Source organism: Panthera uncia, chromosome E1 (genome assembly GCF_023721935.1).
Source record: "Panthera uncia isolate 11264 chromosome E1, Puncia_PCG_1.0, whole genome shotgun sequence".
NCBI classification, from domain to species: Eukaryota; Metazoa; Chordata; class Mammalia; order Carnivora; family Felidae; genus Panthera; species Panthera uncia.
In genome coordinates this window covers 23,554,747-23,576,142 of record NC_064814.1, presented here as the reverse complement: position 1 = coordinate 23,576,142, position 21,396 = coordinate 23,554,747, and the positions used below count along the sequence as shown (strand labels likewise).

At 55.4% G+C, this 21,396-nt stretch overlaps 1 long non-coding RNA gene across 2 annotated transcripts in view; it reads left to right on the top strand.

Annotated features, from left to right (window-relative positions):
* The first annotated feature begins 893 nt into the window (after nt 1-893).
* LOC125927391 (uncharacterized) overlaps nt 894-21,396 on the top strand; it is a 293,134-nt gene continuing 272,631 nt past the window's right edge. For both annotated transcript variants that reach the window (XR_007459327.1, XR_007459326.1), the window contains exon 1: nt 894-1,456. This is a non-coding gene — a long non-coding RNA (uncharacterized LOC125927391). The remainder of the gene's footprint in view (nt 1,457-21,396) is intronic.

Genomic DNA, 21,396 nt, shown 5'->3' with positions numbered 1-21,396 from the left:
TCCTTCCAAACTCCACTCAGAGACCAGCCCTCTAGATGCCTTGGCTCATGCCCCTGAGCGGAGTTAGGTCCCCTGTTGCATACGGCCCTTTGCACATCCCCACAGTTACCGCTGTGTTGTATCCTCCTCTTACCTGACTGTCAGCTTCTTGAGGGAGGACTCCCACCTTTGTGCTTCCGGTGTGCGCAGGTGCTCAGGTGTTGGATAAATGAGGAGGCAGCTGCAGAAACAGAGGCCTGCGATTAAGTGCCTGGCAGCTCCAGAATTTGATCTGGGAGCGTCTCGGATGGCATTTGGTTTGCAGAAGTTGAGCCTTGAAACTGAATTTGCTTAGCACTTAACAAGTGTAAGGAAATTATAGTTGTTGAAATTAGAGATGGGGAGATCAGGCCGCCCTGTGCAGGCGGGTCAGCAACGAGTGTGGTCGCCTCCCTCTACAACCCCATGGAAGCAGTCACTAGTATCCTCTGTGTCGGATGAAGTATCCAAGGTGTACATGGGAACTCCTCCGTGAAGGTCACACACAGCTAGTTCGCGCAGGCTGGGACTGCAACCTAGCTGGGTTTGTCTGACTCCAGGGCTACCGAGGTTTGTCATCCTGGGCGGCATTTAGGTGCTTGAGGTCACCCACCTTGTGCACAAAGACCAGCCTAGACCTAACGGAGTTGAGAGGGAGGCCGGAATCCCAGCCTTACCTAAGACGGAAGGGTGCAAGGGAGCACAGCTGTTCCGTGTGGACCCCAACCATTCCCACAGCTGTTCTGCATTTGCTGTGACTGGGTGAAGAGAACTACACCTCCCAGGAAGCAGCGCGGCGCCCTGGCTGCCCCCTCCCTACGCCCCGCCCCGGGGAGGCTCATATATAAGGGCGGAATGGCCCGGCCTCCGGCAGAGCGCAGGGGCAGCGAGGGCGCGCGGCGCGGTCCTGGGCATCGGGGAAAGCGGCCACCGGGGCTGGCCTCCGCGGCTCCGCGCCTCTCCCTCGGCCTCTCCTGCCCCGCGGCGTCCAGCCTGCGCCGCCAGGGCCCCGCGGACCTGCCAACCCGAGGCCAAGAGTGGAATTGCCCTGCCGCTTTCCCGGGCTTGGCGGAGGGGATCCCGGCGGGGAGCTCGGCGCTCGCGATGGCGATGCGCAGCGAGGAAAGGCGAGGAGCTGCGTGCGGGCTGGGTGCCCTCGGAGCGCCGGGAGGCGGGGAGCGCCCGCCGCGGGGCCGGGGGATGCTGCCGCTTGGGAACCCCCGCGGCGAAGTCCCTCCATCTCCGCGGGGCTCCAGCACAGAGGTCGGGGCTGCAGGCCCTTTGGCCTTGGATGGAAAGTGGGAAATGGGGCGCGGGGCTGCGGAACCCCTAACGTGGATTACTTGGTGCGTGTCAGCCGGGCTCAGAAGACCCACGACCTCGTCTCCATCCTCGGATTGATTCATTCCACCTGGCAGCCGGGTCGCTTTACCTGGAGGTAAGTTTCCCTGCGATTCGAGGGAGGGGGTTTGAGTGGACTCGTCTCCCCCCTGCCCCCCCTACCCCGCGACGCTTTCTGAAGGTCTTGGACTAAATTTTTGTCGTTGTACTGACATCTTCGCAGAGGTCGTTTGGCCGTCCTTCTGCCTCCAGGCGGAGCCGACTGGCCGGGTCGCGGTGGTCAGCGTTCGTGCCGGGCGTGCGGGGTCGTCGCCGTCCGCCCCCCAGCGCCGCCAAGCCTCTGGCTGCCCCGCGGGACAGACCCTCCGCGGGGGAAAAGGCCCCTCGCCCTTACCTTTTCCCTTGTCGCCCTCCGGGGCCCGTTACGTCGGGAGCGGTGCCGCCTCGGGGAGCTCCCGACCTCTGCCCACGGGCGACCCAGAATGCGGCTGGGGCGCAGCGCCTGGCGGTGGCGCCCGGGCCGAGCCCCTCTCGCCGTGCGGGGTGGGGGCTGGGGGCTGGGGCGTGTCTGGATGTCCCTGTCGCCGGTGCCTTGGTGAGCGGCTTTGCTGCAAGCACCCCCCCCCCCCCAACTCCGAGTCAGGCGGACGCCAGGGTGGTGTGGGCAGGGCTTTCTGGAGAGGTGGGAGACGGCAGGACTTCGGTCCACTGCGTCCACCCGCGCCCCTACCCCGTACGCCCCCACCCCAGCGCAATCTGTTTCTGGAAGGGGTTTCAGGGCCAGCGTGGCGGGGGGCGGGGGCACTTAGTCTTGAGTCCTGAGCTAACCGCTCTGAATCCACAGCTCCTTCCTCTCCCTGTCCTTTTGTGTCTGTGCTGTTTGGGGCGACTCCGTGCCTGTCACTGCACTGAGTAGGCGCGGAATACCTGTTTGTTGAATGAATGACTGAACGACTCCGCCTTGATGTACAGATAAAGCCGGGGCCCTCCTTTACCTTCTCCCTCCTTGCCACTTGTCCTCAACTCCAGGACAACATCCGCCCCCCCCCCCCAAGATGGCTTCCTGGAGATGCTTTCCCAGATGTGGGACTCCCTTCCTTCCTCCCAACCCTGTTGGCAGCCTGTTGGCGATGGTCCATTTCCCACCCAGAAGTCCCTCCTGCGCAGATAATTTCTGGAAGCTGTCAGAGGTCTCCCTTGGTATGTTCTCAGGGTGCCATGCCTCCAGTGAGCACCTGCTTGGGGAAGAAGGGAGGGCCAGGCGTTGCCGGAGGGAAAGAGGTAATGTGTGTTGATACTGCCCCCTCCCCCCAGGAGCCTGTGCCTGTGGCCGTGCCCAGGTCCCTGGACCTGCCCACGTTGGTGTGGCACCTTTTCTTTTGGCCCTTCCCCACCCTCGCCCCCTGCCAGCCCCTGGGAGACTGTTAAACTGCTCCACGATTGACTCGTAGCTTCACCACGGCAGCTCACTCTGACCTTAGAAGTAATCCGCGCACTCTCTCTCTTTAGGAAACTACAAAAAAAGTGTAAAGAGCAGGAAAAAAAATACCCAGTTCCAAGTAGTGCTGGCAGTTTGACGTATTTGCTCACTGCTGAAATCTTGCACTATAGACAACTTCGTTCGCTGCTTTTTTCCTCTCGGTTTTACTTAACAGTCCCCACGTGATGACCATGTTCCACTGCCCGCGTCAACTCCCGATCTGCTTGACAGTTCCCCTACTGTTGGGCGCTAAGGTACTTGTAGATTTTTACCCTTAGAACTAAGGCATCAGTGGGGCACCTGCGTGGCTCAGCCGGTTGAGCGTCCGGCTTCAGCTCAGGTCATGATCTTGCGGTCCGTGGGTTCGAGCCCCACGTCGGGCTCTGTGCTGACAGCTCAGAGCCTGGAGCCTGTTTCGGATTGTGTCTCCCTCTCTCTCTCTGCTCCTTCCCCGCTCGCGCTCTGTCTCTCTCTCTCAGAAATAAATAAACATTTAAAAAATTAAAAAAAAGAACTAAGGCATCAGTGAGCATCATTTGTACGTAAAGATGTGTCCACTTTTTGGATGATCTCCTTTGGAGAATTCCCAGAAATCACTCTGTCTGCTTTTAGTCAGAGTCATGGCTGCAGTGGACATTCCCAAGGTGGGCTTGAAGAGAGCCCCATGTCCCCATCAGATAATATCACAACTGGGAGCCAGAGTACAGGAGCTGGGAAGACACTTGCTGAGTAAATGCAGTGTTTCATTTCGATTTTCCTGAAGCCCAGGGTTGACCAGCACTGGTATGAGAGTAACTTAAAAATTTGTGTCCAGGATTATGATGTAAATCATTTTAGCAAGGCCACAAGCTAAGATTTAGTAGGCAGCTGGATTAAAAATGCTGTCCTTTTTAAAAAGAATTAACTTTTGATTTGGATGGAAATCTGTATTTATAGGAAAGTCACAAAAATAGTACATGGAGGTCCCCTATACCCTTTACCCAGCTCCCCTAAATGTTAACATCTTACATATCCACAGTGCTATGGTCAAAGCCGGCGGGCTGACACTGACAGGATACTTTGAACTCACCTTCAGGCCTTATTCACGTTTCTCCAGTTGTCCCACTAATGTCCTTTTTCTGGTCCAGGATCCCATTCAGGATCTTGCATTGCAGAAAATTCTGTCTTGTAAAAAAAGTGGGAGTGGAGAGGGATTCAGAAGACCCTCTTCTTGCTTTTAAACCACTTTATCGAGGTGTGATTGACAGACACAAAGCTGTACATATTTAATGGATATCACTTGATGAGCTTGGTAATAAGTATACACCTTGAGACCCTTACCACAACCTAGGCCACAGACATCCATTGCCTACAGAAGTTTCCTCCCACCCTCTTTATTATCATTATTATTTTGTTGATAAGAACACTCAATGAGAGATCTTCCCTCTTAGCAAATGTTTAAGTATACAATGCAGTATTGTTAACTATGGACGCTGAGAGGGAACACTAGGCCTTGCTCATTTCAGCAGACCGTCTTTATTCTGGAGAAGGTTTTAAATGGGGACTGCTTTCGTCTTCTTCCCCAGGTTAACTTGCCCCATGTCCTCCCCCCGCCCCCGTTGACAGCACAACAGCTGAGACCCTTCAGAGCCTAGAGGAGACCGGAGACCTGACTGTGAATGGCCGAAACTCCTCTGTGCCCCCCTCCTTCCTCCCCCTCCCCCCCACCCCTCCACTGGGAGTGAGTCGTTTAGTAAAAATTGGGTTATAGCCTGATCTGTCCCGACACGTCTTCCAAGGGGTAGGTGGATAGATGACATCCGGTGTGCGTGAGAATGAGCTGCCGAGCACCGAATCGGCGGCTGGCAAGTCCAGCGTGCAGTGCCTGTGTGGGTGACTCACGCGGGCCCAGCAGCAGGTGTGCTGGGGCTGCTAAGCGTGTAACCCCGGCAGAGACCGTGTTTTCTGGTTATCCGGGCACATGTAAAGGCTGCTCTTGCCTCAGACTGGATGTAGGGAATTGTCAGCCGGTCCGGGGCTCACGAAGTGATCCCCTTTTCTTTCGGGGACCTCTTTCTCCTGCCAGGGGTGAGGAGAGCCAGCCCGAAGGGGTTTGGGACGCAGCTGAGGCGGATGCAGGCTGGCTGGCCCTCGTGTGTCTTTGCAGAAGAGAACATCTGAGTTCACAGCTGAGGAAGCCCGAGAAACAGGCCCTGCTCCTGCCCCCGCAGCAGAGACCACGTTAGCCTAAATCTTCTGCCAACAGTGTGCCATCAAATCAGGGCTGTCCCTTCCAGCTTGGGGTGGCTGCCCGCACAGAGCGTAGGTGCTGTTTATTGGGAGAAGGACGTTTTGAGTTGCTTGGATCTCAACACGACAGACTTCAGTTGTCCAGGTGGAGTTTCTGTGTTGCCGTGAGGGTATGGTCGCCTAGAGTGGGTTTTTCTTTTCCTCTTTGAAGCGCTTCCGGCCTTCCTTTTCTATCTCGTAAGCTGGAAGATACCCCTCCTCTCCCTCTCCCCGTCTCCCCTCCCTCTCTCCGTCTCCCCTCCCTCTCTCCGTCTCCCCTCCCTCTCCCCGTCTCCCCTCCCTCTCCCCGTCTCCCCTCCCTCTCCCCGTCTCCCCTCCTGCACCGGCCCAGACGTTTTCCGTAACCGGGCAGCTCCAGTGAGGAGCGTAACAGGAAGTCTTGGTGGGAGAGGGGTTGGGGATGTTGTGACTAACCAGCTCTGGAACAGCCCTTCTGTCTACACCTGCCTTCTCTGTCTCCTCAGTGACTCCTCACGGGCCCTCCCTCCAGAGCCTCTGCTCTTCCCAGTTAAGACCGTTCACTTAGCGCTACTCCACCGCGGTCCCTCAGGTTGTGGTTTGCCTGAGAACAGATCGCTTGGAGACCTTGTTAAAAAGGAGTACTGATAGCAGCCATCCTGCCCTCCCCGACCTTAACGGTTCGGTTTCTGTGCAGGTGGGGGCAGGGGAGGGCTCTGAGGCCTCGCCATTCCAGGACAGATGGATACCTTTAAGAATCAGAGAGTTGACTGATGTCTTGGCCAGCAAAAGCCTGAACTGAGTTTTTTTTCCCTCAGAAACTTACCAGGCACAAAGCTGCGCGCGCGCTCTCTCTCTCTCTCTCTCTTTCTCTTTTTTTTCCTCCTCCAGGAAGCCTTCCAGGCTTACCTCCACCTGGTCTGGGCCTCCACATGCACTTAGTTTGTTGGTTTCGAAACGTAAAGTCTTGAAATCAGGTATCCTTTATGCTTGGTTAGGACAGAAGTGGCTGCCTTTGGGTGAATGACAGAGGATCTTCAGTTCTGGGCTTTGGGAACAAATTAGATCTGCAGGTTCTCCCCCCACCACCCGCCCGGGTCTGTGAGTTTCCCGGGTGCTTGGACGAAGGTGCCTGGTGATAGGCAGTTTCCCGGTACTTTGTTGTGCCTACGCAGACCACTGTCACTTCCGTTTCTGGACAGCGTCATCCTAGGCTATGTCCACGATCGCCGTGGAGCTGGTTGGTGTCCTCCACGGCAAGGGAGCACCCCCTTCATCACGGGGTACGTGCACCCAGCTCACTTTATTCGAGGAAGACAATGGTCCTGGACGAAGGCGCTCGCTTCGAACTGTGCCGTCGGCCAAAAAGACACCCTGTTCAAAATCGCTCACTCTGCAGACCATGTTTGTGCCCGAAAAAATGTCTATACAAAACCAATCTCGGTTGATCACATGACCCGCGAAAGGCCTGGAGGGAACATCCAAGCGGTGGAATGCTGAAAAGGCTAGTTTCTGTCAAAGCATTCTTTCTGTGATGTGAATCATCGCCTACTCCCGCATTTGATTTGTTGGTACAGGTTTTCACATAGAAGCCTTGAAACCAGGTGCTTTCTGTCGTTGGTTCAGGCGGAAGAGGCTGCACTGGGGCGAAGGATAGAGTTCTGGGTTTCCAGAAATCAGTCAGACCTTCAGTCTCTCCCCTCCAGGGACTTTGTGTCCCTGGAGCCATAATGAATGTAGTTCTACTTCATTTAATTTTTTCATTCTGATATTCTTTTTCTTTATTTTTTTTGAGGCACCACCAGACTGTTTTCCACATCCTTGTTGTGCTCTGTGAGCACAACACCCCCTCCCCCACCATCCCACCATCCTTTGGAAAATGCCCCTTACAAGGGTCTGATTTTAGTGGTTTTCTGACCCATTTCCTTTCCTAAAAAGTGATGTGGTCTCACTTCAGAATTGCCATTGCTTTCCTTTGACTGGACGGAGAAGCCTGAGGGGGACAGGACAGGGCAGACCATCTCTGCTGCCCCGCCGTCCATCTGGTAATGCGTTAGCCATGTCGGTGCAGGCTTTTTCTTTTTTTTTTTAAGTTTATTTATTTTGAGAGAGAGAGAGAGCGCACGCGTGAGCAAGCGTGCGCACGCACAAGCAGGGGAGAGGCAGAGAGAGAATCCCAAGCAGGTGCTTCATCGTCTGTGTGGATTCCAGTGTGGGGCTTGACCTCGCAGACCACGAGGCCACAGCCTGAGCTGAAGTCCGACACTTAACTGACTGAGACATGCAGGTGCCCCAGTGCATGCTTTTTGAGCCTCCAATGGACTGTTCCCTTTCCCTCGTTGTGGACGTGTTGCCAATCGTTTGCCAGTAAGGCTCCCTCTCTCTTAACTTCTGCAGGTAGTAAGTGCCCGCTGGATGCTTCCTCAGACACTGCTACAACCCCACGGGTTCCTCTCCTGTGGCCAACTAAACAAGTTTTACCCTTTTAGTATGGGCATGCGCCTCATTCACACTGCCTTTCCATCTTCCCACCATCCGTCTCCAGAACTTTGTCAGCGTCCCCAACTGAAACTCTGTGCCCTTTAAACACGAGCTCCCTGTCCTGCCCCCGCTCGGCCCCTGGCAGCCACCGTTCTGCTTTCTGTCTCTATCAATAGGGACTTCATGTAAGTATAATCATAGAATGTGTGTCCTTCTGTGTCTGCCTTCCGTCACTGAGCATAATGTCCTCGAGGCTCCCCCGTGTCGTAACAGGTGCCAGAATTCTTTTCCCTTTTAAGGCTGAATAATTTTCCGCCGTACGTGGAGGCCACGTTTTGTTTATTCGTCCGTCCGTCGGTGGCCACTAGGCTTGTGGCTACCTCTTGGCTATGGTGGCTAATGCTGCTTTTGAACCTGAGTGTGCGGAAAGCTGTTCGAGGTCCTGCTCTCAGCTCTTTTGTGGGTATGCCCAGGAGGAGGACTGCTGGATCCCAGGGTCATCTTGTGTGTGATTTTTATTTATTTATTTATTTATTTTTTTTGAGGCACCACCAGACTGTTTTCCACAGCAGCTGCAGAATTTACATTCCCACCGGCAAGGCAGAAGGGTTCCAGTTTTTCCACATCCTTGCCAAAATGTTTTTGTTTTTTGGTAATAGCCAATCCCATCGGGTGTGAAGCGGCACTTTAATTTTAAAGGCAGATTGACCGGGATGGTTAGATATTTCCCCCCCCACCCCGGTTTACACTCAGCGTGCCCGTGGATCTCCTTTTACCTCGGAGGAAGAATCTTCACTGGGAGCGAAGTGATGGGAATAAAGAGCAGCCGTGGGCAGGCAGCCGTCAGCTCCCAGCCAAGCTGCATCTATTCTTGGTAAATTAAAAGGTCTGGTGATCTAGTGAGTTCTTAGGTCCTGATTATTTGCACCGGAGTTGTTCAAGCGATTCTGTGTCCATATCCCATCTGGTACCAGCCCCAACCTGGTGAAATGGTCAGGTGTCATCCCCATTTTTCCAGAAGAAAATGGAGATTGGCATTGCCACTGGAGAGCACTCTAGGGGAACTCTATCCTCCATGGTCACATTTTGTATGTGAAGTTTGCTGGCTGTGGGGTTTTGTTTTGTTTTTTTTATTTTGAAAAAAAAATTTAATTCTTCTTCTGTGGAACTCTTCTGCACGGTCACATGGCTAAAGAAATGTCTTTCTGAGCACGTGGGTGCCATGTCAGATTCCTGTCGCAGCTCCCGCGGAGAGCCCTGGTTAGTAGCTGGGTCAGGGTGACCAGCTCCCTGTTAGGGTTTGCTTCCTGAAGCTGTGTGTGAGTCCCGAGAGCTCAGTCTGTTCTGGTTGGTCATTGGACATCCCAGGTGTGCATCCAGCCTCGAGGGGGTTAGGCGTTTGCAGTAAGTGATGTTAGTGGACTGGGGACCGACTGTTCCCCAAATTTGTCTCTCCCAGCCTCTGCACCTTCCCCCATGCGGCAGAAGGAAGGTGACTTTGTGTCCCTGGAGCCATAATGAATGTAGTTCTATTTCATTTAATTTTTTTTCATTCTGATATTCTTTTTCTTATTATTTTAGAGAGAGAAAACATGAGTTAGGGAGTGGGGCAGAGGGGGAGAGAAAGAGAGAATCTTTAAAAAAATTTTTTTAATCTTTATTTATTTTTGAGAGAGAGAGAGAGAGAGAGGCAGAGAATGAGTAGGGGAGGGGCAGAGAGAGAGAGAGGGAGGCACAGAATCCAAAGCAGGCTCCAGGCTCTGAGCTGTCAGCACAGAGCCTCATGCGGGGCTCAAACTCAGCCACCAAAGCACCCTGAGAAAGAGAAGCTTAAGCAGGTTCCGTGCTCAACGTGGAGCCTGATGCAGGGCTCAGTCCCACAACCCTGGGATCATGACTTGAGCTGAAATTAAGAGTCGGATGCTCAGCCAAGGAAGCCACCCAGGCGCCCCTGTTTCTTTTTATTTTTTAAATTAAGCAGCAAGAAACAAAGCTCTTATTCCTCTGGATGGGGTGACAGAACAGGATGGTCCCAACCCCGAGGAGGCTGTCTTCTCTCTGGGAGGGAAGGGGAGGGGAGGAGGAACCTGCCCCTGACATGTCCCCATGGCCCTGCATGTGACCCTTCCTCCTCTGACTTCACACAAGACTTGTCTAGTGGCCCCAGAGTCACCCTGAGGGAGGCTTCTCTGAATCTAAGGAATCTGTGGCCACTGGCAAGCCAGTTGGGAAATTGAGATGTTTGGGTTTTTAATTAAATTTCTTCAGTAGAGACCAGGAATGTGGTTAACCAAAGAGCTGAGATGGTCCCGGTTTCTAATTCCACCCTGACCACTGTGCTTTTCCGCCTTTCCTGGAATTGCTCTCTTGGTCACTTTCCGCTGACCTGGTTTTATCCTGTTCGCCTCCCTTCCCCACCCGAGCACCTCATGCTGCATCTGAACTAATGTCTTTCCTCTCCTCCGTGTTCTTTCTCTCTGCCCTTATCATCCTGGCATCTGTCCACCGGGCTCTGACTTGGGGAAGATGCTTGTGCGGCTGCATTCATGGCTCACAGTCGAAATGGCCATTTGATATCCCTGTCCCCTAAACTAGGACCTCGTCCTGTTCCTTCCGCACCCCTGCGTAAGGGTTCAACAGATGGGATCCACCAACCAGTGCCGGCCACCAGAGCAGGAGTGTTCTGTTGGGAAAGAGCGAGAAGCCAGCCTTTCACAGGCTCATAGCAGGTGTTCCCAGCATCTCTTTCTTAATCCTCGTAGGGTGGATGTGGGCATTATTACCTCTGATGTCAGACGTTTAGAGACTTGAAGGAACACCCTTAATGCCCAAGAGCCTGGAAGGATGGAACCATGGTTCCGTGTCATGCCTGACACTGGGGTCCCATCCTGACCTAGTCACCACTGTCTGTGTGACATTGGACAAGTCACTGGGCCTCTTTGGGCTCACTTCCTCATCCGTAAAAGAAGAGTCTGTTTTTAGATTGGGTGCTTTTGGTTGCGAGTTAGAGAAACCAATTCTAACTGGCTTAAACAATCAAGTTTGGGGTTGTTCATCTGCCTGGAAAGTCTAGGAGTTGTGCCTTGGGGTGATTTGGCTCTCTGTTTTTCTCCAGTTCTTTTTATTCTTAGGTTTTAATTCCCTGATGGAAGCAGAAAGGGCAGGGGTATTGGCACACCCCTGTCTCTACAGATCCAGAGCAAGAGAATGCCTTCATTTCAGCTTTCCGGAGAGCTGGCCCGGCAGCAGGGCTCACCCCTGGACCCATCCCTGTGGCCCAGTGGGATACACTGATTGGCTGTCCTGTGGTCACATGCCTCACAGCGCCTCTGCAGGTGGAGGCGGCTTCCCTCCACCCAAAGCCACTGGGATGTGCAAATGGGAGTGAGGGCCGTAGGAACAGGGAAGGACGCAGAGAAACATCGGAAGTTCGCTATGAGTAAACTGGACTACTGGATAATCCACCAGAATGAATGGTGGGCAGGGGGTTACTTGTGTTTCCCGTTGTATAGCTAGGACCAAGGTGGGTGGCGGGGTGTTGTAATGCTCAGTGACAGGTGGTAAATGGATGGACCTCGCCAGTTCTTTCCTCCTCTGAGCTTCTGGACCCGAGATTCTATTTTTTTTTCACAGGACATCCTCTTGCTCCATCAAGAAATGGGATTTGGCTCTTGGACCTCCAGATCTGGCCTTGCAGGGGATTGCCCATGTCTGGGTTCTCATTTACCTGCAGGAAAGGGTTGTTACTGGAATAGCAACTTGACGCTTGGTGTGGCAGCTGTCAGCTGAGAGCACACATTTTGTCCTATTCCTGATATGAAAAGCCCAGTGATGGGAGATGGGGCTAATGGATGTGTGCAGACTTCTTGCGAAGCTCCTGCATGTGGCAGCCTGGGGGGGAGCCTGAGCGCCCCGTTAGACCAGACAGAGGGCTTGTCCTGGCGCAAGCACATATGTGGACTTCTTTAGATGGCTCCTTTGCGTCCACACACTCGCATGCCAACTGGTGTCCCAGCTTCCGGGGGCTCCGTGTTAAAGAGATGGCTTTGCTCTCCAGGCCGTTGAACTCCAGGTGGGGGGCCGTATGTGCTTGCTTTGTCTGCACGTCAGACAGGTAGGCTGTGAGGAGCACTGATTTATGCTCGTGGGTCCCGTGAGCTCTAACGGCCGCCACGCTGCCCTGGCAGGTGCTCTCAGCTGCCCTCGTTTGCCGTTGTGAGGGGAAAAGTTCATGGTCATGATGAGAGACCATTTCTACCCCCAAGCATGAGTGTGATTGGGCTTTTTCGCAAGGGTGGTGCGGTGGAGGAGAGGGGGTGATTATCATGATTAAAGTGATGGAGGTCCTCGGACGTGTGCTAGCTTCAGCGTTTAGTACTGCCCCGTTGAATAGACGAGGAAGCTGAGGCTCCCAGGGCTTCCGTCACTTGTCCAGAGTCACCCTGCCGGCCAGTGGCAGAGCCAGACCTCCGTCTGCTCCAAGTTGGCACTTGACCGCGTCTATCTCGCCTCAAGCTGCAAGCGTGGATCCCTGCTTCTTTTGGAAAGTGCTCAAAGTCACGGATCAGATGGATGTGATAAGGTCTCCGTAGCTGTGATTCATCTTTCACCCCTTCCTCCGGAGCAACCACAGACAAGTTTAAAACAGTGCTTCCTTGTCCCTTCTCAGTGAAGTCAATGTTAAAAAATTTACACCAAACTAATCGAAAGATTCTTCTGCCAGAGTTTCGCTGATGAGGAGCTATCGTCAACTTCTCCCCAGGTTCCAGGCCTTTTCCCTGAGGTCTACCTCTTCTGTTTTGCCATCTTCCCATTATTCCCTGCGGGTGTAGGACCTGGCTGGGAGAGCTAGAAACCATTGCGTGCCATTTCCCAACTGGCAAGCATGGAGTCAGGATCCACATGCAGGTAAACCACTACCTTTCCCTATAGTATTGTCCCGACTCTGTTCACGTGGGAGATGCTCACGTCCCAGACCCGCATCAACGTCCTCAACCCCCATGTTGCTGAAATCCCACCAGGGATGCTCGGGCCGCATCGTACTGAGTTGGGATCCTGTGACTTTTTTCCGTCTCCTGCGACCACTGGCATGTAGGGTGATGATTCTGGGGAGGCCTGGCGTCCTCGCTCAAGGAGCCTCATGAGGTTGGGTGCACACGTTTGAGGGGGACAGGGAGGTAGATTGGCCCACGATCAAGGTATTTAATGGAAGTGTTGGTGTTGAAGGATTGTAACTGTCCTATAACAGGGCCGTGTCGTGTGCACTTTACTCCTTGAGCTCAAAGCTGAGCTGGGCTTTCAGACCACACCTGTGGCTGGCCTGTCCTTCTGATTGACGTTGGAGGGTAGAAATAGAGCCTGGGTGGCCTTGGGGCTGGGGAGGGGTGGCAGTCAAGGTGTGTCTAGTTCCCTGGATCAGGTGGACTGCATCTTGGATTCCTCCTCCCACTTCTTTTCTTGCCCCTTCTTGGCTGGAAACCTGTGTAAATGTTACAGAAATGGACGAGCTCCATGGCTATATCTGCTTGGGCTGCCGTTGTCTCTCTACGGTGATGTCGCTGGATTTAACTGGGGAAGGAAATTTCCACTTCCTAGTCGAGGAGTCCAGTTCTCTTTGGGTTTTCTTCTCAGAAGTGAAGAATTTGGGCTACAGAGGGCAGAATTTGGGAAGTCCAGGCTTAAGCACAGTGACCTGTGTGAAGGTGGTCTATGAGTGTGACTCACAAGTCTCAGGAGCTCTGTTGGCCTGAGGAGGCAGACAGCAGCAGGGTGTGGGGGAGGAGGCGGTGAGGTGCCCTCGATGGTTCTTCCTGGGGTCTGCATTGGGCTTGACTCAACCCACTCTTCCCTGTGACCCGTTAGCCACTCCTTTCCTTAGGGGTTGGGTCCTTCTTGTCTCTTTCCCTGGCTGTCCCTGTGCTTAGTCGGTGACACTCCCAGGTGGAGGGGACCTAGGGTCCAATATTGCTGTTACAGTGGTTGCTCAGGTTGTACTTAAGCTCACCGACGGGTACTCACCCTTTCTTTTTTCAAATTTCTCTTTTATCCAGTCTTTCCCGTCCCTGAATTTGTATTCCTAATGATCTAATATATTCCGCCATGACTGGTTCACGTACGTGGATTTTTCTTCTTCAGTAGAATCAGAAGCGTGCTTTCCCGGCGCCTGGCCTGATGCCGACTCCAGTGAAAACAGTGTGTGCTTGATGAGGTGACAGGTCAGGGGCCCACGCCACCCTGCCATTTTGCTGCTGTGTGTGGCTGTGGATGCTGGGCCCGTGGACTCCGGCTGGTTTACCCAGACACATTGCGTTGGAAAAATGGCTTTTCACATCTTGCTTTTGGAAGGCGTTACTGGTCTTTGCTCCAAGTAGTCCTGGGCATCGCGCACCTCTGTCCCTTGTGCCTACAAATGGTGGCTCAGCCAGGAGCGCTGGTTTTGCCTGTTTTCAGTCTCCTAACTTGCCTTGTGGCTTTGGGCAGGTTCCGCCACATCTTGGGGCCTCAGTTTCCCCCCCCCCCTTCGTACCTTACTGTGTACTCGATGGTTCCTTGATTAATTTCGGCATAGAGGGTGCCTCCTTGTCTCCCTCGCTGTTGTTGGCAGATTTCCGTGAGCCAGGTAGGCGAGAAGAAACACCCAATTGTTCTTGGTGGACACATCATTCCCAGCTCTTTCTGCTGTACCGCTCAGCCTCTTGGAGAAGTACTCAATTAAACATAAATGAAATCAAAACATACAACGGTCTCGTGGGGGCAGTTTTTATAAAACATCATTTGTGATAGTTTGGGATGCCTTCAGAAATAAGTGAGGGTGACCTTGTACCAAAATAAACATCTAGAAGAGTAAACTACCCTCTTTGCCCTGTGGCTGGAGAGAATTTTATTTATTTAAGGGCCTGTGGCTGCTTGCCTCCCCCTTTCCACAGTGAACATTTGGACCCAAACTGCCTTCAAAGGATCGATCCTTTAGTACAGTGTAACAGAGGCCCTTCACTTAGGTAAAAATGAGATTCTTTTCTGCTTGCGGGCGGTTCCCGAGCTGGATTCGGGAAGCAGACCCAGCTGCCGGGCACACAGCCGTGTCACCACAGTTCTGCTCCGTGGGGTTGCCTCTTTGCTAGCATTTCTGTTGCTTTTGAGGCTGAGATGCCTGGTTATAACCTGAATTGTTCTGGGAGGGAGCCGTCCCCGCCACGCCCCCTTTTCCTTCCCGCCCTCCCCTCCCTCCCCTCCTCTTAGGGGGGAAAAAAAAATCCTTCCCCTTTTCTGCATCTGTGTCTTTAAGAATTCCCTCCATTGTGGCCCTGGGACAGAGACCCTTCTGTGAAAGTCTGTTGGAGGCCTGTCCTCTGTGACACCCCGCCCCCCGTATTAAAAGACCATCGGAACAAGCTCCCCATTCTCCTCTGGAGAGGGTCCCTCTGTCCCAAGCCAAGCGACTCTTAAGGGAGCGTTTATCCTGGGACACTCAGCTTACAAAGACTGTTGCAGCTTCAGATAAACTCACTCAGACCCGCGGGGAGGAGGACAAAACCCCCTTTCTTTTCACCCCTGCGGGGAGACCAATAGAGACTTTGTGCTGGAGAGCAGGGGTCTGAGCAAACAGAGGAGGGGTCTGTGGTGGGGCTGGTGGGGGAGAGCCTCCTGGGTTATTATCTTATCAGTTTATCTTTCAGGGGGAAATCTCCGCAGGGGGCAGTGGACTGTAACTCTCCCAGAACCACTGCCTCAGCTCTGGCTCTCCCCTCCACTCCCCTCCAGGTCCTCAAGACTCTCTTGGGCAAGTTTGTCTTGGTTTGCCTGGAGGGATCGGTTTTTTGTTTTTTGTTTTTTGTTTTTTCTTCACCCTGTTGGGTAGGGCAAAACTCACCCGCTTGGTGGGCCAGGCCCCAACTGTGTGTGTGTGTGTGTGTGTGTGTGTGTGTGTGTGTGTGTGTGTATAAAGATTCTTGGTCTAGGGGTGCCAGGGTGGCTCAGTTGGTTAAGCTTCCCACTCTTGCTTTCGGGTCAGGTCACAATCTCACGGTTCATGGGTTCAAGCCCCGCATCAGGCTCTGTGCTGACAGCACGGAGCCTGCTTGGGATTCTCTCTCTCTCCATCTCTCTCTCTGCCCCTCCCCAACTTATGCTGTCTCTCTCAAAATAAATAAATGAACTTAAAAAAAAAAAGATTCTTGGTCTAAAGGTCTTCGGGTGGCAAGCATCATTGGTAAATTTGGCCGCCTGGGAACGTGTGTGTGTGTGTGTGTGTGTGTGTGTGTACTCATGTGCCTCATCTGGAGGTATGTGGGCGCCCCCGGCCCCCACATGTGGCCATTGCCATAACTCTGGCGTAGCCTTTGTTGTATGTGGCGAGAGGTAAACCACAAATGTCTGTGATTCGCTATTCGATTGGAGTCTGAGTCGAACACTGCAGGTGCCTGGCCTGGCGTCACCAGGCAGTGGGGCGCCTGAGGTTCCGGCCCTGCTATGGCTGAGCCTGGAGCTTCTGCCTGCTGCTGAGCTGGAGGCCACGCGCGAGGGCCCAGCACAGCGAGAGGGCCAGCGGGGAAGAGCTGAGGGTGCCAGGGTCACAGCAGAATGAGGGTGCTGCCAGGCCCTAGCCTTCCCGCCTGGCTTTGGTCTTGTCCTCTGCCTCCTGCCGTTCCTGCTGCCTTCCCCCAGGGTTGGAAATCTACTCACGGCTCTGGGTCCTGGTCTGTCTCGCACCCACGTAGGCCTGTGCCCTTGCAGTGCTCGGCTCCCACGCGTGCCCGCTGTGGTGGGGAGACGGCAGAGAGGCTGGAGCCTGCGCGGCCCAGTTGGAGCTGGGAGGGAGATGCCTGGCTGCTTGTGCACACAGGCTGGGTCGAGGGGCCTTGCTGGAGCTGGAGGAAAGCGCCTTCCCCACTGATGTCTTAGAGAGGAACTCTGACCCAGCTCCCGGTCCCAAATCTGTGACTTGGTCTTCCCATTTTCTTTTCTCAGGGTGGGGGACCCTGGGGTCCGACCTGTGTGCGGGAGTTGGGGGGTGGGGACAGGAGGGATGGCTCCTGAAATTCCCAAGTCACCTGTGTTCTGTCTCCGTGCATGATCCTCCTGCGATGCCAGGAGTGAGTGCCTAGAGGAGGCAGGGTGGGGGTGCAGGGCCAATGAGAGAGGCCTTCTTCTCTGCAGGGCTTTATGGCCAAGGGCAGAGTCCCTGTTCACATATCACAGCTGCCAGGGCAGTCGGGGTCTCGCATCCCAGGGCAGGAGGCTCCTGGGCCTTCCCCTTGTCTGGCGGAGCCTGTCTTGGCCGCGGAGGGCTGGCTGCACCCTGGGCCTGCCTGCCTCGTGAACCAGGAGGGTGAGAGTCGCCCTGCATCGCTGCACGTGGACTTCCTGCGGGGAGGAGGCGGTCTCAGAAGCAGGCGCTAGGCACGCATGGGGGTGGGGAAGAGGGGTTTGCAGAATTCAGGATGGAGCCAAGAGGGCGTTGGGCGGGAAACAAACCGCACTCCTTTGCATGGCTGTGCGGACCCACCGGGACCGATGACGGCAGGAGGGAAGGTTGGCCGGTGGCAGGCTTTGGGGGGACGGCATGGAGCAAAAGAGGGGAGCCCAAGTTCTTGTCTTGGGGGTGGGGGTGGGAAGGGTGGTGACCTCGGGGGCGAGGGCGCGGAACAGCGGCCAACGTCAGCCCTGCTGGGGAAGCAGCAGCATCGCCATCCCGGACATCGGAGAGTGGGTCTCTGCATCCTGGGGGTGTTCCTGGGTTCCCAGGACAGGACCAGGAAAATGAGTACTACTGGCTTGAAGTCCCCCCCCAACCACGGGATCCAGAATAATCCCCAGGGACATTTGCACAATGGCAGCGTGCGCCAGAGGGGACCAGGGCCGGATGGGCAGATCAGGGTCACTCCTGGCAGGATGTCTGCCTTTGTGGGGGTGCCCAGGTTGTTTCTGTACCTTTGCCACGGTGTGAACCCTCGTTTCGTACAGGCCAGTGATTCTTAACCACTTACTGCCGTAGATGGAGGCACCACGGGATCTATCGATTGGCCGTCTGAGGGAGGGTGAGACTTGCCTTAGGTCCAGCCGGGGTCTCCATGTTTGCTTGCTTCTCTCCCAGGCGAGCGAGAGATCTCGGATCGCTCACCCTGCCTCTCTGTGCCTCCGCGCATTTCATAGCTAAAATACCGAGGATGTGTTCCCAAGTTCCGTCCAGCTCTAGACGTCACACAATGCCATGTTTTATGATGTGCGTCCATGGGGGGCTGGGAGTGTGTCTGGGCATGTGCACGGGCTCCCTTGTCCCTCGGTTCTTGTGCACCTTTCCCTGTGGCTCAAGTCACTTCTGCCCCGGAAGGGTGTCATCCCACCTCTCCACCCCGTCCCAAGGAGAAGGGGACCCTTGCCTTGGCGACGGTGAGGATGCGAGAACCCATTGGCCCGTATACAGCCTGGCGGAGGGCAGGGAGGGACAGGAGAGTCAGCTTGGGATCAGAAGTCAGGCTGCTGGTCTCCTGGGGGGACTCACCTCCATTGCGTCCGCCCCGATGGGTGGTTGGTGAGCGGGCAGCACCGAGCGTGAGGTCCGGAGGCTCGGACCACGCGGTGGAGGAGGTAGGGCGGCTGCTGTCCCTTTCTGGCTTCTTTCACACCCGAGGAAAGCTGGAGGCTCTGGGGATTGTCCGGTGGGCCTGGGACGATGCTTGTGTGAGTCTGTGTCTGGGCAGGGTGACGTGTGCCTCGTCCTTTGGCTCATTGTTCACACACACTGGCACAGCCCACATTCAGGCAGCCCAGAAGAAGCCCTTTTTACTGGTATCCGACCTTCCTTGGGCACCAACACGCCCTCCCCCAGCATGGCAGGTCGGCCTTACTGATCTGACTAGGAAAAAAGTCTGCTTGGCTTAATTCCTCCTGTCACTGACTTTTTCAGTGGGCGAGGGAGCTTTCTTGATGAGGCGTGTGTTTTGGAAAACAGACGGAACATCCTTATCATCGACGCTCTTAACTGCCACCTTTGTGTGTTCCCTTTGGTTCCAGGCCCGATCAGAAGGGAGGAGGCTGGGTTTGGGAGTTGCCCACAGGCGCAAGCCTCTCTTTGGACTGAAGCTTCACCTGGTAACACGTGGATGGCACCTTGAGCACAGGGCAGGGCTCTCCCTGCCCTGGACTCGAGCCTCCCATTCTTGTGTTGGTGGAGGGCGACACTTAGCACAAGGGAGACTTTGGCGGGAAAGGGGGAGCTGGGCGGGCTAGTGGGATAAGCAGCAGGGGGTGAGGGAGTGTTGTCGTTTATTAGTGAAAACAATACAGGGTTTGTCTCCAGGGTACGGTGGTGCCTGGGGAGGCGAGTCATGTTGGTCCCAAGCAAAAAGAAAATGTGACCCCAGGGAGCAGGGAGAATAGCACCTTGTTTAGGGAGGTCAGGGCAAGTGAGGGACGGGGAGGCAGGGAGGAGGCGGATGAGGAGCATTCCCAGGCAGGGACCATATGTCTCAGAAACCTGGCCCCCTAAAAGGACCGCAAGCTGGGTGGGATTTGTCGGGTGGCTGGCCCCCAAGGCCTTGCATTCTGGGGTGGGTTTGGGGGAACCATCTCCTTATCGGCTCTGCTCCTTGAGGGTGGCCTAAAGAAGGTCCCCCATTGGGAGGGAGGATGGCTAGAGGGGTCTGCCTTCATGCGGGGGCCCCTGGTGGGCTCCCGTCTTGCTTCCCACTCAGCCCGATTGCATGATCTGACTCCGGGCAGAGAAGCCCTCCGAACCCGGGGGCAGGCCCTGTGGGAATCTCCCGGGGCGCCCCTCACCTGGCCGCACTGTGGGGACGGAGACCTTAGGGGTCTGGGGGCTGCACGAGGAAGCACAGAGACCTCCCTGCTGCAGTGGTTTCTGCCTCGGACCCTCCGTGACCACGCCTGTGCACTTCCCCCAGCTGTATCTTTCCTGCAGGCACCCTGCCCCCTCCTGTAGACGTGTCTCCCCAAACCCAGTGACTCACTTCTGTTTCTAGCTAACAATTCCTTATCTTTTAAAGCAGAGGGGCTCGTAGACCCCCAGGCGGTTTCCCGTGTCCCTTCTCTCATTGGCAGAAGCACCCCCCTGTCTGGTATGACCCTGCAGCTCTTGGTGACTTTGCCCTTGCTCACGTGATCCGTGACTTCAGCAGGCTCAGCAGTCCCTGCCCCCCCTCTTCAACCCCGACCCCCTGCTCTCTGCTGAGGGATCTTGTTCCCAGAACAGCAGCCCTCACTGCCCATGAGGAGCCCCGAGCTGGGTGAACTTGGAGTGCCAGCCACCTGCCAGAGGGAACCGCGATGGAGAATCCCGGTGGTGGGTGTGGACACTCAGCTCTGACACGCTTCTCGCAGGGTGTGGGGGGTCCGGATCACACTGGGGCCGGTACAGCCCCGTTCTGAGAGAGGGGTTCTGCATTGTTGAAGTTCGGTGCTTGAGGGTTAACAAGAAAAGCTAATACTATTAGCCCATAATAGTTGATGACACTCCAGGACATTCTGTGTTCCAAGCATCCGTCATTCTAGGACACACACATACAGCGTACCTGGAAGCTTGCTCAGACACACGCGTGCACACGCACACTCCTGTATCCCTCACAACGGCCCTGTGAGGAAGCCATCATTATTATCCGTATTTTACAGATGAGGAAAGTCAGGCACAGAGAGGGCAAGTAACCTCAAAGATCACACAGCCATCACGCGGTGCGAGCTGGCCCCAAAGCCAAGCTCTCGGGCTCCGGGGGTTGCGATCGAGCACCAGGCTGTGTTCCCAGGGAGCCGGAGGACGGCTGTGTGCCAGCTCCGTGGTCATGTCCACCCGCCCTGTAGCCTTGGAAGGGCTTTGTGTAGCCTCCTTCTCCAGTGGCAGAGCCTGAGGCTCACGGAAGTCAAATGACTCGGCTCAGGGTCACCCGCTTGCGCCCTTAGCTCAGCCAGCTCGAAAAGCCGGCGCCCCCCGCGCAGAGACGAATGCTGTGGTTCCCGCTACCCGTACGCCGGTTGTCTTGCAGGAGGTTTTGGATCATCCGATCCCTGTATTTTGTTTGAGGGAGGGTCTGGAGAAGCCGGCATCATCCCCGGCTCACTGAGGGGGGCGGTGGTGGGAGGAAGAGGGGTTGGCTCTGCCCCCTGCCTGCGGGGTGCCCTGTCCTGCTGTTTTCCTGGCTCAGCCCCCACAGCCCCAGACCCTGGGCCTTGCACGCTGCCAGTGCGAATCTCCCCCTTTTGTTCCCCCCACTTCAGATGACGCGTCAGCCTCAAGAGGCGGCCCCCTTCGGCTGACATGGGTGCCGAGTGGGACCTGTTTGTTCCTTGAAGGAAATGCATCTTCCCTATGAAGTGTTTGGGGTCCGCCTGGCTTAGCAGGGCTTTCTTTATCCAGGAGCTAGGGTGGGAGGAAGGGGAGCTAGGGTGGGAGGAAGGGGAGCCCTGGGCTGGGTCAGGTGGGTTTTCTGAGGGAGCAAGGGGGGGGGGATCAAGGATGCAGCGTTCTGTGAGGATGCTCCCTTCCCGGCATCCCCTGTGAGTCTTCATCTTTATTGATTTGGGGTGTGCTTCCCCTGCCCCCTCCCTCCCCCTCCTCCTCCCCCCCACTTCGTCCCCGCCTCGTCCCCCTCCTCGTCCCCTCCCCCTCCTCGTCCCCTCCCCCTCCTCGTCCCCTCCCCCTCCTCATCCTCCTCCTCATCCCCCTCCTTGCCCCCCTCCCTCGTCCCACCTCGTCCCCCCCTTGTTCCCATCCCCCCATGCCCCCTTCATCCCCCCTCATCCCCCCCTCATCCCCCCCTCGTCCCCCCTCGTCCCCCCTCGTCCCCCCTCATCCCCCTCATCCCCCCTCGTCCCCCCCC